The 14,872-nt window shown below is 38.9% G+C and overlaps 1 long non-coding RNA gene across 1 annotated transcript in view; it reads left to right on the top strand.

Moving 5' to 3' along the window:
* LOC137252482 (uncharacterized) overlaps positions 1 to 14,872 on the top strand; it is a 613,814-nt gene that overhangs the window by 74,133 nt on the left and 524,809 nt on the right. The gene's annotated exons all lie outside the window — the stretch shown is intronic.

Here is a 14,872-nt window from a genome sequence, read left to right on the forward strand (position 1 = left end):
CACGATTACCTTTCCGCTTCGTTAAATTTTGAGGAACTGGTAAACGCTACTAAACCCTTGGAAGCCGTACTCCACGATCTACCTCAGATTATACAGAAATGGAGCTCCCCTGCAAACACTGCTTTGCACCACTTAGCGCCGTGCAGTTGCAGATGAGATTAACCACCGTTGACTCTTCGTCTTCCTTACAGCTACTGCTACAAAACTGTAAAGAGCACTGAACAGCTAGTGGCGAACTTATGGACTATGAGTAATCTAAATTTTTATGGATGCTAATAGTTATATAAACAAAATACTTGGCGCGATTAACCACCGAAGAGATTTTAGGCCGAACATCTCTTCCTATATCTTCCTATTTGCGCCGTGCTCCTTTTTTTTTTAATATTTCTGAGAAATTGTCGGGACGGAACCTACTTCCGAACGGCAGATGAATTTTCATAGAGAAGCTTTACATGGCAAAAATACACCCGGAACGTTTACCGAGGAGCAACCGCGCTTAGGCAATTTATTTTCTCATTGAAAAAACTTTTTTCAAAAATTTTCGATGTTGCTTTTCCCGGGACTTGTACCCAGAACCTTCGGTGTGGTGTTTAGGGCAGTCGATGGCTGATCTTGTCGCCAAAGCAGTGTTAAAAGAACTGGCTTAGCTGCTAAGCTACACTGTCCGTAAAAATTACTGATACGTAGTTTTTTTCTGTTATCTGGTTCAGCAAGGCTATTTCATTTGACCAGAACTTGCGATCTTCTACCGAGAAGTTATAACGAGCTGTGACGATTATGGGAAAACTATTTTCGGCGCTATGTAACCTAGGCTGTTATGCCAACGTTGCCGCTTAAAACATCTGCCGAGTTGCTGCAGCTAGCAACAGCCTTTGCGAGGGCGAAGTTACTAGAGAAGTTGTTGTTTACAAACTTTGTGCTCTGTGCCAAAAATCTCAAATTTTCCAAGAGCTGTCATCTAAGATTGCCGAATCCGAAATTCATTTAATTCATATTAGATGAACGCTTTGTAAAATATTTGTGGACTCTGACCAGAGCTAGAAACAAGGTAGCTAAAAAATCTATACAGAAGTCTCAACTTGAAATACCCTTTAAATAAAATGAGTATAATTTAACTGCGTAAAAATCGTATCCTGTCGCTCTTTACTTTATTTAATGGGAGCAAATGGAAATTTGTTGACGTGTTCTTAGCCGTTCATGCATTTTTGAGCAAGTTATGACGTAAATTTATAAGTAAACAAATCGATCTACGTAGTTCGAAGTTTGCATTGTGTACAAATCCAAGAGGAGGCTTTCTTTTTCTTGGGCTAAATTTGACTTCTCCTCTTAGTTAAATCGCCAAAAGGCCGGGATAAACTCATGTTAATTGAAACAGTTCACAATGTGGACAACGTACAGAATGAGTTGGTTGTTTCTCATTGGAAACATTAGAAGTCGCAGAAAGGGATGATCTAGCGCCCCAGCGGGTTATGGGATTAGAATATACCCGCGGTAGGTATGCCTGTCGTAAGAGGCGACTAAAATACCGGACTCAAGGGGTTTGTGTAGCGCAGCCCTTTCAGCTTGCCAGCGCAATAAATAGCTTCTCCAACCCCAATTTTCAACCTCACCTATCCTTGGCAAATCCTGTTACATTAACAGCCGAGGTTCTGGCGTCTCCGAACTCCTCATGGATCTAGCGGGTTGGAGGGCGGGATGGCCTAGAAGGTCAGCACAAATCGTTTCCGAAATGGTCGGGCTTGGTACCGGAACGTACTGGACACTGGCCTTCGGGGAGTGTCCTTATCGCTACAACAACAACAACATCTAGCGCCACTTCATGAGTTATATGTATTGATTCTGTCGTCTGAAGCTACATTTTCCCATACCGGTTTAAGTGCCGATTTGCCTTCGGCGTTCGCTCTGCATGTCTGTTAGGTCGACCATCTTTGCTTCTGAGTGCTAGACAATTCTTAATGCCGCACGGTACTCGGAAAGGCTTTATTACTTTCTCTGATTCGTACCCTTATCCAATATTCTTTGATTGTATTCAGGTGCCGTTCCATCACTGAGCTCGTTGAATTTCAGCTTATTTTGCTGTCCGGGTCCGAAGCATCGCTTGTAGCGCTTTGTTTTCTTATGCTGTTGGTGCTAGTTCACAGATAGAAGAAGCCTTCACAGACTCGAATTTAAATCCATCAATAATGACGTGGCTGCAAAGGCGCCGATTCTTTCTGTTCTATGTCATCTTCAGTTTCTAAAGATAAAGCAATTCAAAAAGCAACTTCTACGACTTGCTAAACAGCTTCGAATATTTATTGATGACGGCTTGAGGGGGTCCAGTTGCAGTTGCTTATCCCGTATAATGAAAAAGGTTGCCACGGATTGGTTTGGTTAACGTTAACGTCGGAACGCGTTATCATATTACACAGTCGTCTGCGTTGGAACTGATAGTGACTTCTTATATTGGGAAATTTCTAAATATGGAGCGTTTCCATAATTAAGCCAACGCAGATAGAACTTTCTAATTTCTATTGTCTTCTCTACAAGCGACAGCAGAGGTACAGGCATTTGACCATAGCTTATTTATCCTTGTCTCAAGTGATGTTGCAGGTCTTAAGTTATGCTTCGCATCTGTATTGGTAAACTAACCATCGGATTTCCACTTAGAGATCCCTTATGCGGGCATTACTTGTTGTTTAGTGCCGAACTTGACAACGTTCTCTCACTAGCTAGCTTGGAAAACAGGTATGAAGCGAGTGCGAGTCCTGCAGAGCTCAGTCAGAATGTGGGGGCCAGCATTAAGCCCTTATAAAGCCGTTTTGATACATCCAAGTCAGCTGATCATTTGAGAGGATTCTAGCAAGGTGTTTGGACCCTATCGATTCCTATCCTAAGCTGTCATAGCTCATCAAATATTTGCATTGTCAGCGCTGGACTTTAAAACTGCGCTGGCTGCCAACCGCTAGATTTTTTTTTTTTAATTTATAATTCCTTTCTATTTGTGAAAATCAAAGAGCTGGCCATAAGACTATAATTTTTTTCACAATAAGGCTAGACGTACATATACTATTCACAACAAAAAACAATCCTGAAAAGACACAATAAAACATTGACTGGCTGCATCTAAGGAGTTTGGCGTCTAATGTCGATTTCGGAGGGGGGCTTGCTTGTCGCGTAACCAGCGTATGGTCGTCGCTTATTATGAATTTCCTCACTTTATTCTTTATGACTCGTTCATTTGCAGGGACTCATCCGCCCAGGAATCCCACTAAAAATGCCTTCACCCCAACTCCGAAGCCAATCATCAGTCAATTCATCAGTCAAATACTGATATTTTTCTGGCCCCTGGTGCAGAACCTCCTTTATAGATTGCACTCTATTCTCAAATGGAATGGCCCTTCGGTCAGGGTGATGCGCCGGTTAACATCGTCACAAATGACGATGTCAGGTCTTAAACCGCTGGCGCTATCGTGTGAGCCCTCTTATTTTCTACTTACACTCACATTGCAAGACATATTAGAGTTTGGATCATTCAGCCTTGGATGTCGCTGTTGGTGCCGCTGTCTTTTTGGTGCTCAGCTTCAGGGGCATGGATTTGCCAGTCTAGAAAAAGTGGTGGGATACAAGGGGTTTCCTCGTCTTTCGATGGCTTCCTGGTATTCTAGCTAAGTCCCCTCATATCACTACGCCATGCAAAATCGCAGCAAATAGATAATGCGCTTAGCATTTCCTGGCTCGACAATGGTGAAACCAGTAACGCCAGGTTAGTCACAGTGGTTCTAGAACTCCGACTGCGATGGGGACGATGTCCATGAATACTTCGATCTGGTTGTTAACTCCAGGCGAAGCAGGTCTTTTTGTTGCATAGATACCCCGCAATATTCATGCGGCATGCCGGATTTTTATGCTTTTTTTATGCTGCCTTAGCGATGATACCGCCACGTTAATTACTACAGGCTTGGGCCACGATGAACAGGTCTGTCATGTCGGCCAGAGATAGCAATCCCCACTTCCCTTGTGGAGCGACATAAAAATAAGTTTGGCGCTAGCACGTTGAGGCATGTTATCAGCCACGTTAGGCTACTCTATCCACGTCTGCCACTTGCCGCAGCGTCTTTCTTTCTGCCACGGAGGTCTTGAGCGGTCTAGCACACGCACATCGAACAGCAAGCCAGCTATGGTGCTTACCAGAGTATGCCTGATATGTAAGCCAGTAGGTACTCCTGGGGGAGCAGAATGTTCTCCTGGCTCCAATGCCCTGAACTAGGAAATGCGTAGCTGTTGTATTGTTGCCCCTTGCCGATATGTGGAGCCTTGCGCATTTGGTTGCAATAGCCTCCAGGAGTTTTCTCATGTTTTCTGGAGTATCGGCATTTAGAACCACACCGTTAACGTAGGCCAAATTATTTATAACGGCGTTGCCCATTTCTTCAGCAACAGAGCGAATGGCGACCTCCAGAATCAACACTATAGGGCTCAGAGGGCACCATTGGTGTACTCCCGCCTACATGCTTATGAATAAGGAGATGTCCTTGGCAACCATTAGCTAGAAGTGTGGTACGGAGGTAAACTCTTTGGGGGAAATCGAGCCACGCGACCTTTACTTTTTTCCTCTTATTGACGTTGCGTCATACTTCCTGCAGGACATAGTTGTGTTCAAAACACCTCTCAAATTCTGAGAACTACTTCTGGACATCTATTGCCCATTGATCAGTCAGCTCTCATAGCTCGGTAGATATTTAAATCGTCGCCTCTTAATTAATTTTAATGATTGGTCGCATGAATATTGTGTCAGCTTTTAGCCCTGGAAGTCCCTGTCTCCCACAAACTAAAGGCATATCCAGTTGCAAAACATCAGGTCCTCATGCTGTAAGTCCACGGCTACCTCGGCAAATGTGTTTGTCCTTTGTGGGGGTTAGTATCAGCACTTCTGTCTGCTAGCATATTTTTTGAATATTATGACATTGGTATCGACATACGATTTTATAGAGCGATTATTATTAGGCCTGGAAGCACTGCGACATTTGTGTAGATCATTGTGCAGTACCGTTCAGCCTAATTTTGTATGTGGAGGCTTTTGATGTAGCTAAGTACCTCTTCAGGCTTTTTACTCCATATCACATAGGGATTAAGAGTCACACCACCAATATGGGAGAGTATCTGCCTTGCCAGAGCGACGCATTCGCAGAGAATGTGAACCAGCGCTGCATTATCCAGCTTGCAAAAGCGGATGATTTGTGTATCGGAAAGATGCAACTTACTTAGGTGATATCGTAGACCACAGTGTCCCGTGTAGTACCCAGTGAGAGTTCGTAGGTGCACCCTGCTTAGATTAATGAGTTTGGCTGATACTTTCGTTGCCAGAAGTATAAACAGTTTGGCCTATCTTTGCCCTGCGCAGTCAATCCAGTGACGTCTGAATTGTTTTGTTTCCCAGTTACTTATAAGTTTCCCTGGTGTGTACTTTTATGGTCCGCTCTGGATCATAGAATGCTGCTGTAGTACCCTGCTTTGCTAGGAAATCTGCATGTTCATTACCTTCTTGTTCCTGATGTCCGGGAACCCATCCTAACAAAACCTGGTTTTTGGCTTCCAGCTCATTAAGGATTTCAATGCAGTCATCCAATAGCTTAGATGTAACTGTGTAGGTTTCCAAGGAACGCAGGTGCTCTTTTAGGATGAGCCTCGCCGTATACATTATCTACCGCAAACTTCTTTGTAGAGCGATACTTACACTGGATACTGTGCCCTCAGAGAAATTCTTTAATTAATATTTTTATTTTTCATGCTACTGCCGATTACATAAAATTATCGCAAGTCATTAAACCAAATGCCGCTGAATGCATTTAGTCGACACTTGCCGCGTTAAAACGGCTACGTTAGCACGTGCGTCTGTCTAACAGGTGCATTGTCCAAACGAACTGCATGCGAAACCAAGAGGAAACTACCTACCGGGTTTGTATGTATTTATCTCATGCCGAAATTAAAAAAAATAACAATAATATAAAAAATGAGATATACAACGATCAACAAAAATGGATAACAACCTGCTACGCGCAGCTGTGCCAGACAAAAAGGCATGCAGTCAGAAGAGACAGGTTCCTCAACTTGGTCAACTGAGTTTTAGGCAAATTCAAGCCAGCTACGCGCAATCGCATTGCACTTGTTTTGGGTGAGTTGAGCGCATTGAGTTTGGCGGCAGGTCGCACTGTAATTATAGGTCGTCGCGTTTGTAACGGCTGCACAGAGCAGGAACTTGATGCAATGAGGGGTGAATATTACGTGAAGTGAAATGTTTTGTGTATCTATGCATTCCCAAATCATTTGAACCTGTTGTCTTGCCGGTTCGCCGGCGCATAAACATATTTACACACATATATGTAGGTACATGTATTGCTGAAGACTTCTACCCCTGCTTTGTGGTTGTTGACCTTAATTATTTTTTGTAATTTGACTGACGTGAACTTGGTTGTGGGGAGAGCAAGCATATGTATGTGAAATAACCGTTAAATTTTGGCGGGAATATGACCAGCACATATGCAATAGTTCACATGCAAGAAGTAAAAAAATTGTTTATGTGATATTCACAGTAGGGTGGGTCAATTTGTATGGACGAAAGTTAACCGATATCGCGCCATCGAATTTTCGATAGGATTTTGGCTCAGGAAAAAAAGTTCCACTACGCATACCCAAAAAAATAATTTTGGAGCCTGCGAAATTTCATTTTTTGACTTTTTTCGACTTTGGTTTTTAAGGTTTTTTTCATTACCTACTAAAAAGATTGTCATATGTATACCCTGTCCGACCCAAAAATGTCCGCTAGAAACGTTGTCGATAACAGTTTTTTGAAAAAACAATTAAAAGAATTTTTTTAAAAATCAAAGTCGGAAAAAAGTCAAAAAAATGAAATTTCGCAGGCTCGATAATAATTTTTTTTAGGTATGCGTAGTGGAACTTTTTTTCCTGAGCCCATATCCTATAGAAAAATCGATGGCGTGATATCGGTTAATATATCGACCCAGTCTAATACACAGCTTTTGTTTGTTTAATTGCTTCCCACTAAACAGCGGCACAACAATTCTCAAAGGTTGGAAAAAACGTTAAATATCGATTTGATTTTCGACATTGCTTATCGTTTGAAATTAAACGTTTTTTCAAGTTTTACTTAAAAGTTAATTTTCAACTTGTTTACTATTTGCGAATCATTTGAGAAGGATATTTCGTTTATTGGTCGGAAAATATTCGCCGCTAGTCTAACCATATTCGGCCTTTACACTTACCAGGTGTTGTTATCACAACAGCTGATTGCTTCTTCTTGATTATTTCCCATACAACGCCTTGAAGAACAATATGTCAGTCAATCGAAATCAATAAAAATTTCTGTTTGACTTGACATTCTTCTGCACGGCGAATTAGTTGAATTCGCTTTGCCATCCATTCCATTTCCTTCCGGCTATGTGTGAGAGGTGGTTGAGAAAATGAGACTGCTCAACTTGAGAAATAAAGTAATACCATATAAAAAATTTGTTTTAGTTGGAAAGTGCTATCAGCATTTATATCAGAATTTACATTTGAGAATAAGGTTAATTCTCAAATGCATTTCAAATTGAGATTGATCCGTGATCACACAAACGTAACAGAAAAGAGAGTCGGACTGTTATAAGTGCGCATTATTGCATGTTTTAAGTATAACGAACAACAGCCCTTGCTCGATTCTTAGTTCGTTTGGTGCTGATCATATTTTGATTCCGTCTGGACATAGATACTTTAAAAGATGCTAATGAGCACTAAAATAATTGGAGTTTTATCGCTCAAGCGGTCATATAGATTGGAAACCCGAAGTGCATGCATAGTATTGAAGAGGTAGACGATGTTGAATAACCCCAGCGGGTTAGGGGATCAGAATATACCCGCCGTAGGTATGCCTGTCGTAAGAGGCGACTAAAATACCAGATTCAACAGCTGTGTAGCGCAACCTTTCAGGTTGCCAGCGCAATATATAGCTTCTCCCAACCCAATTGTCAACCTCACCTATCCGCGGCGAATCCTGTTTCACTAACAGACGAGGCTCTGGTGACCCCAAGCTCCTCATGGAACTTGGGGGTAGGGAGGGAGGGAATGGCCTGAAAGTTTAATGTGGCCACATAAATCGTTCCCGAGATGGTCGGGCTAGCACCTTAATGGTGCTATGGTACCGGAGCGTACCGGATTTGTATCCGGCAAAGGACCATCACATCGATAACACTCCCCAAAGCCTTCGGGGAGCAACCTTATCGCTACAACAACAACAACAAAAACAACGGGGTTGAATATGCCTTCTCCAGATTAGCTCACGTTGGAGCCAGTACAACAGGCAAATGCTCGGACAATGTCATAAAGTAGTCCTGAGCGGCATAGAAGTGTGACACCAGTAGCAGCTTAGTGAAAAACGTACTGAGTGTAAAAGGGCGGAAATTGAGAAACAACAGCATCTTGAGAAATTAGAAATATGCCTTTGGCGTGGTATCAGCGACAACAAGATTTTTGATGCATTTGGAAATTTTTTGGGACAAATTTACAGTAAGCCTGACTGAATTATTACTACTTCTGTCAGATAGAATAAGTATCAGATTTACATTGGAACTGATTACTTTTTGGAACCGATAGATTTTGTAACGGGATACTGTTGCGGGAACTAGAGAGTTTTTTGAACCAGTTACTACTTAAAAGATTCGGTTACTTTTGTAGATAGGGTTACTGTTTTGGAACCTGTTACTTTTTGAAACCGCTTACATTTTGGCGCAAGTTGCTTTTTAAGAAGCGGTTACCTTTATGTTTTTGCAACCAGATCATCTTTAGGATCAGGTGCCTTTGTGAGAACAGTTAGCTATTTTTGAAACCGGTAATTTTTCGAATGAATATATTTTGGAAACCGGTTGGTTAGGTTGTACTGCCCGGTCGGCTAGGACCTTATGTTGACTGAATGATTTCATAATGCTACCCGAAATATCTCCGTCTTCTTGGCAAATACTAGAAGCGTTGAAGTTTCTCAGTTTCACAAAATTTGTATTTCTTAGAACTCCAACTTTTTTGGTGTACGCTAGTATGCCTTGATAATTCTTTGGATATTAATAAATCAAACAAATACTTTTTTATTTTCGGACTATATTTTCTCGAGGTTACGTTTTCTAGGTTCGGCTTTGTGCCATATATGAAGACTATACTGAAATCTGACTAAGTTCCTTCTTCTTCAATTAAAATGGAATCTAATAAACCTTATTCAGTTAGCATAAAAATGTAAATAAAAACAAGGCGCGATATGAATCCGAAGAGATTTAGGCCGACCTTCACTTTCGATTCGCGTCATGCTACTTTTTAATTGTTCTTACAAATTAGCGGGACCTGTCCCTACTAACATGCTTTCTGCCGATGAATTTTCGCTGAGAAACTTTCATGGCAGAAATACTCTCGTAGTGTTTGCCAAACCACTGCCGAGAGGCGACCCAGTTTAGAAAATTGTTTCTCTAATTGAAAAAGCTTTTTTCCAAGGATTTAATTTCCGGACCATGAACCCAAAACCTTCGGTGTGGTAGACGGGCACACTACCACCATACCACAGCCGCTATAAAACTAGCATAGCCATCAAACAATTCCAAGATGACTGAATCAGTATTTAAGTACAAGAGAGCTCGTAATAAATGAAGTATTGGAACGTACAGGTTGCATGTTTTTGGCTGATGTGGGGCTTAAAAAAATGTCCCTTTAAAAAGAGATCGTTTCAATAGATCTTGAAGATCACATGCCCATTTGTCTTGGAACTCCTCTAAGGAAGAATGTAATTAAGATCTCGACAATTCTTAAATACTTCTTGTTTGGTTGGTTGCTGTAATGCCCGGCGGGGAGTGACCGCACTCAAACAGGGCTTACGACGCAATTTTGATGCACATTCTCCTGGAACCAATTACATAATGTATCCTGCCTGTGCTTCTTCGAAAAATATGGTTAGATCAATTAACGTACTGATGTTTTTTATGAAGCATTTTGACTGCGTCCATAGGTCGCGGAGCACAAAACTGCCTAGAGCGCGGGATATCATGTTTGCTAGTGCTAGGCAATCGCAGAGGAAATGGGTGGCTGTCTCCTTACAACCAGCCGCACTTGCGATCCTTCACCTGTCGTTGAAGGAGATTTCCATTCTTTCCGCGTATGTACCAAACAGCTAGTGTCCTGTTATAGTAAATATGATCCCGAGTATCTCTTTCATAGGCATATTCAGTAGAGACTCTGTTCTTCTGTGGTTGTGCTCAGGCCTTTGTTGCTTGATTTTGAAGGTATGCGTAGACTATCAATTGCAAATTACGGTTTTCCTGAGATTGATAATAATATCACTATTTATTGATGAATGTGGCCGGTGCACCGTGACTGTCTCCGCAACTGTTCTCATTGACGGCAATCTTCCTATGATTGGGTATATAAGCTAGTGTGATGCGCGAAAGGTTTGCTTACCCGAATGTCTAACAGGGAAATATAGGCCATCTCTATACATAATATCCCTGTTTGGAAGATACTAGCTGAGTTTGGAAGACGGGTGCATATTGCAACTTTTAGCTGTAGAGGAGAAAACCCGCGCACCAACACCGCAGGCCATTTTGTAAACTTTGTCGCCTGTTCATGAGGTACATCTCCCCTTAAAATCCTTGTCAAAGTTCAAAGGTAATCTGTTGTCGCATCCACATTGGAGTGCATAGTTGGGATACCGCTGCGGCTATACAGCTTATCGTTCCAGCTTCTACACTTCCTTAATCTGCTGTCTGAGCTTGCAGCTGTCAGATGTATGTGGAGATCAAATGGCAGCTGTTTAACATTTAAAGCCTGCGTTGGAACCGACCTAAGTTAAGTTTTATAATGTACTGCTTGTCCAATGCTGTTCATTACACTAATGCTCCGTCCGCTAGGATGGGTCATATGACCGCTGTGTAGAGCCACATCATAAACTTTGACCATAGGCCCCAGCTCCTGCTAACTATTCTCTGACACGAGTAGTATGCAATGTATGCTTTCTTTACTCATACTACAGTCGATATTCTATTTCGGCGGTATTTAAGAAGAGCTCTTTATATCCTTCGTAAACATATGTCAAATGATAAGACTTCGACATCGTCGTTCGCCAATTCGAATTCAGCTAATTTTTTCAAGATTAAGAATCCAATTCTTAAAATTGTATTCAAAATCTCAATTTTTTGGTATGTCAAGTTTCTTATTCACGGTAACAATTATACTCACGTTTCTGTTCCCTCAACTTTCAGAAATCAGGTGGCGCTATAATGTTGGCATGTTGTCTTCATGCCAAACTTATTCTCTTGATTCCAGGCTTACAACCACTTTTTGATACACCACACCAACTTTCAGTAACCACCTGATTGCTTTCCTGAGGGATAGTTTAGATGAAATTTGTGTTGCTTAGCTACTGGGCTCCATACTGTTTACTACTATTTTAATTTTGGCTCGTTTATGTGTAGAGATAATAGTCGATACCTTACTTAGGTAATTGGTGCTTAACCGTTTAAACGGTTATGGCTGCCAACAAGGCGCGCCAGTCGCTTCTTTACAGGGCTAGCTGGCGCCAATTGGTCACACCAAGGATATTTAAGTCGTTTTCCACCTGGTCCTTCCAGCGAGGTGGCGTCGTCCTCTTCCTCTGCTTCCATAGGCGGGTTCCAATAAAATACTTTCTTAGCCAGATTGTCATCTTTTATTTGCGTAAAGCTCGCACAGCTCATTATTAAATCTTCTTCGATAATCGTCATCGCCAACGCGTAGAGTTTCGTAAATATTTCAAAGAACTTTTCTCTCGAACACTTCTAGAGTCGCCTCATTTGACGTTCCACGCTTCTGCACTATATAGCAGGATGAGTACGATAAGTTACTTGTAGAGCATGATTTTCGTTTGCCGAAAGAGGACTTTAATTTTCAGTTGCCTACCTAGTCCAATGTAGCATTTATTGGCAAGAGTGCTACTTTGCTGGATTTCAGAGCTGGTAAAAACGGCATTTTGTTAGTACCATCGGAAGTATTTGTCTGAAATTGATCGTATTTGCAACTTTTTTCCTAAAGTTTGATCGATTTTGCTTAATAATACGCTGAAAAATCGGAAATTAAATAAAAAGTCAAACATTTTTGTGGTATATTTTTTGATTGAGACGATTTTATTTTCCCATTTTTAATAAACTTCCATATTTTATTTTATTTTTTATCCTGCCAAAGCTCTTTTTTCGACTTTTATTTACAAGATTTATAAACTATGTATATTTTTATTTATTTTTGCATGGCATACATACTATTGAATCGATGAGAATTTGAAGTTGAGTTTGAAATTTATTTTAGCATTCCTATATATGTTATTTTCACTAATTTTGCGTATTTTTTTTTTGTTTGCTGCTATTTTGGTTTTAAATATTATTTAGTTTATGAATTTGCTTGCTGCCATTTGCATACTTTTTTTCTTTTTGTTATTTATACTAATAATTAATTTAATAAATATTTAAAATTTATAAAATTTTCAAAATTATCTAATCGATTTAACAACAAAATGAATGGCAACGATATCTTACAAATATAATAAATATTTATATTCGAACAATTTGAGGCAAATTGCCGACTTGTGTGTGTATGTGATATTTTTGTGCGTTTGTGTGAGTATTTAATACGTGTTTGCTAAAAAAAAGAAAAAATCACACAACTAACGATATTTTTTTTTTTTAAATTGAGTAAGTTTAAAAAAAATTATTATTTTTTTAAATATAGCGCTTTACTCGTTTTAACAAAGTTGTTTTATGTAGAATAAATATTAATATGAAATAATTGTAAATAAAAATTTTGCTTGATGATGAAGATGTATGCAAAGTTTTACTGACGATGTACTTAAAAATATATATATTTTTTTAAAGAAATTCGGTGTTTCTTAAAATTTTTTATGTTATTACAAAACTTTTTATATTTACTCAATAATTCAGTAAAAATTTAAACAACGTGACAACAGATCGAAAAAGTGACAGCTGTTTCGATTATATCTTGTAAGTCTCTTCAGTTCTCATCCTTTTCTACCTGTAGTGGGACTCAAACCCGCGCTTCTGCGAGGATTGAACTGGTTTTAAGTACTTTCAACCAAAGCCATGCCGTTGTTGTTGTGTAACTTTTCCCAAATGGCTTCTTTTGCATAGATTTGTTCTTTGTACAGTTATATTTGGTGTGCTTGCTTGTACCAAAGCTACGCTTTTGTTGTTGGTGGTTCATTTTAAGAACAGGGTTTGCTTTGTTCTACTTATAGAAATACAAAGCATAAATCAGCGCTGTCTGTTTACCTTATTAAGCGAGCAGACAACGTGACATCACCACGGACAGTGCGACAGCGATTATACCTTGTAAATCTCTTAAAAGCCTTTTCTCTCTCTCGGAAGTAGATTTCGGACCCGCACAACAACAAAGGCATGGCTTTGGATCAATGCGTTTGTAAACTGTTCAATCATCGTGGGAGTGTGAACTCAAATCCCACTACTGAGAGAAAAGGCTTTGAAGCGATTTACAAGGTGTAATCGAAACAGCTTTCGCCTGGACCGTCCTGATGTTACGTTGTTTAAAATGCTTCCCAAATTGTTAAATAAATAAAAACTTAAAAAGTGCTTCAAAAATATGCGCACGCGTCGCTTAATAATACAAAACTTTTTATATTTGACATATATTTTTATTGAACTAATGTAATACGTAGTTTATATAAGTAATGAAACATAATCTTTAGAAAATTTTTCTGTTAAAAAAATTATATTTTATGAACTTGGTTTTTTTAAATTTTTATGCAGTAATAATTTTGTGTTTTTTTGTATGTAATTTGTATTTGTGTTTTTAATAATGTAAGTACGGATTTGTTATTATTTACAACGAGTTTACTATATTTTAAAGCCTTTTGAAGTTGAAAACACTTAAAAGTTTTCATTTTTTTAAGTTCTTATATATATTTTTTTCATTTATTCAGTAGCTACTGTTTCTTTGTTGCTTATTATACCTATACATATAGTATTATCTGATTTGAATTTTTTTTTCAATTTTTAAGTTTTTTTATTTAAAAATTTTTATTATATTATTATTTTCACATTATTTTTATAAATTAGAATTGAAAGTGTCATAAGCTCTGTGCCTTAATATTAATTTCAGCATATTTATTTCTTTAATATCGTTTGTATGCATACTTAAAAGTAGAATACGCCGAAAATTTCAACAAAATTTCACTCCCTATGAGAAATTAACATGCTTAACCCACTATGGTGAATAACTATAAGTATACCACAGTGTTGTTTGAAAGCGCGTTCAATTCTATTTGTTTCTACTTTATCTTTGGCGCGTGTTTTTTGTTGTATTTGTACGTGTTTCATTTAGAAAACGATTTCGATTACTTTTAAAAAATAATTTTTGTCTTTTGCGCTAAATTATTTTTTATTATCTTATATTTCTACTTTAAAATGTGATGACAATTAAATACATATATAATGTGTACTTATATTGAAAAAAAAAAAAATCATGAAACGCAACAATTTAAATAAAATTTAAGATAAAAATTAAAAATTTTCATAAACACAAAATCTATGTTTATGGTCTGCAACTAAAGCAGGAGATACATATATCAGATGTTGAGTGGAACATTACACACACATCACGCGCAATCTCAAAATATTTCTTAAAAAATTTACTCTCTCGAGATTCGGTTCTAGAACCATATCTGCGGTATTATTTTTTGCAACAAATACTGGTTTCAAATGCATATAAAATGAGTTTATTTGAGAGAAAAGCTGAGATAGGGTGTTTTCGATCGTTTGCTATGATAGTTTCCCTTCGAATCAGACCTTTGTCATCTTTAATT

The sequence above is a fragment of the Eurosta solidaginis genome, chromosome 5 (assembly GCF_040869045.1).
Source record: "Eurosta solidaginis isolate ZX-2024a chromosome 5, ASM4086904v1, whole genome shotgun sequence".
Classification (NCBI taxonomy): Eukaryota; Metazoa; Arthropoda; class Insecta; order Diptera; family Tephritidae; genus Eurosta; species Eurosta solidaginis.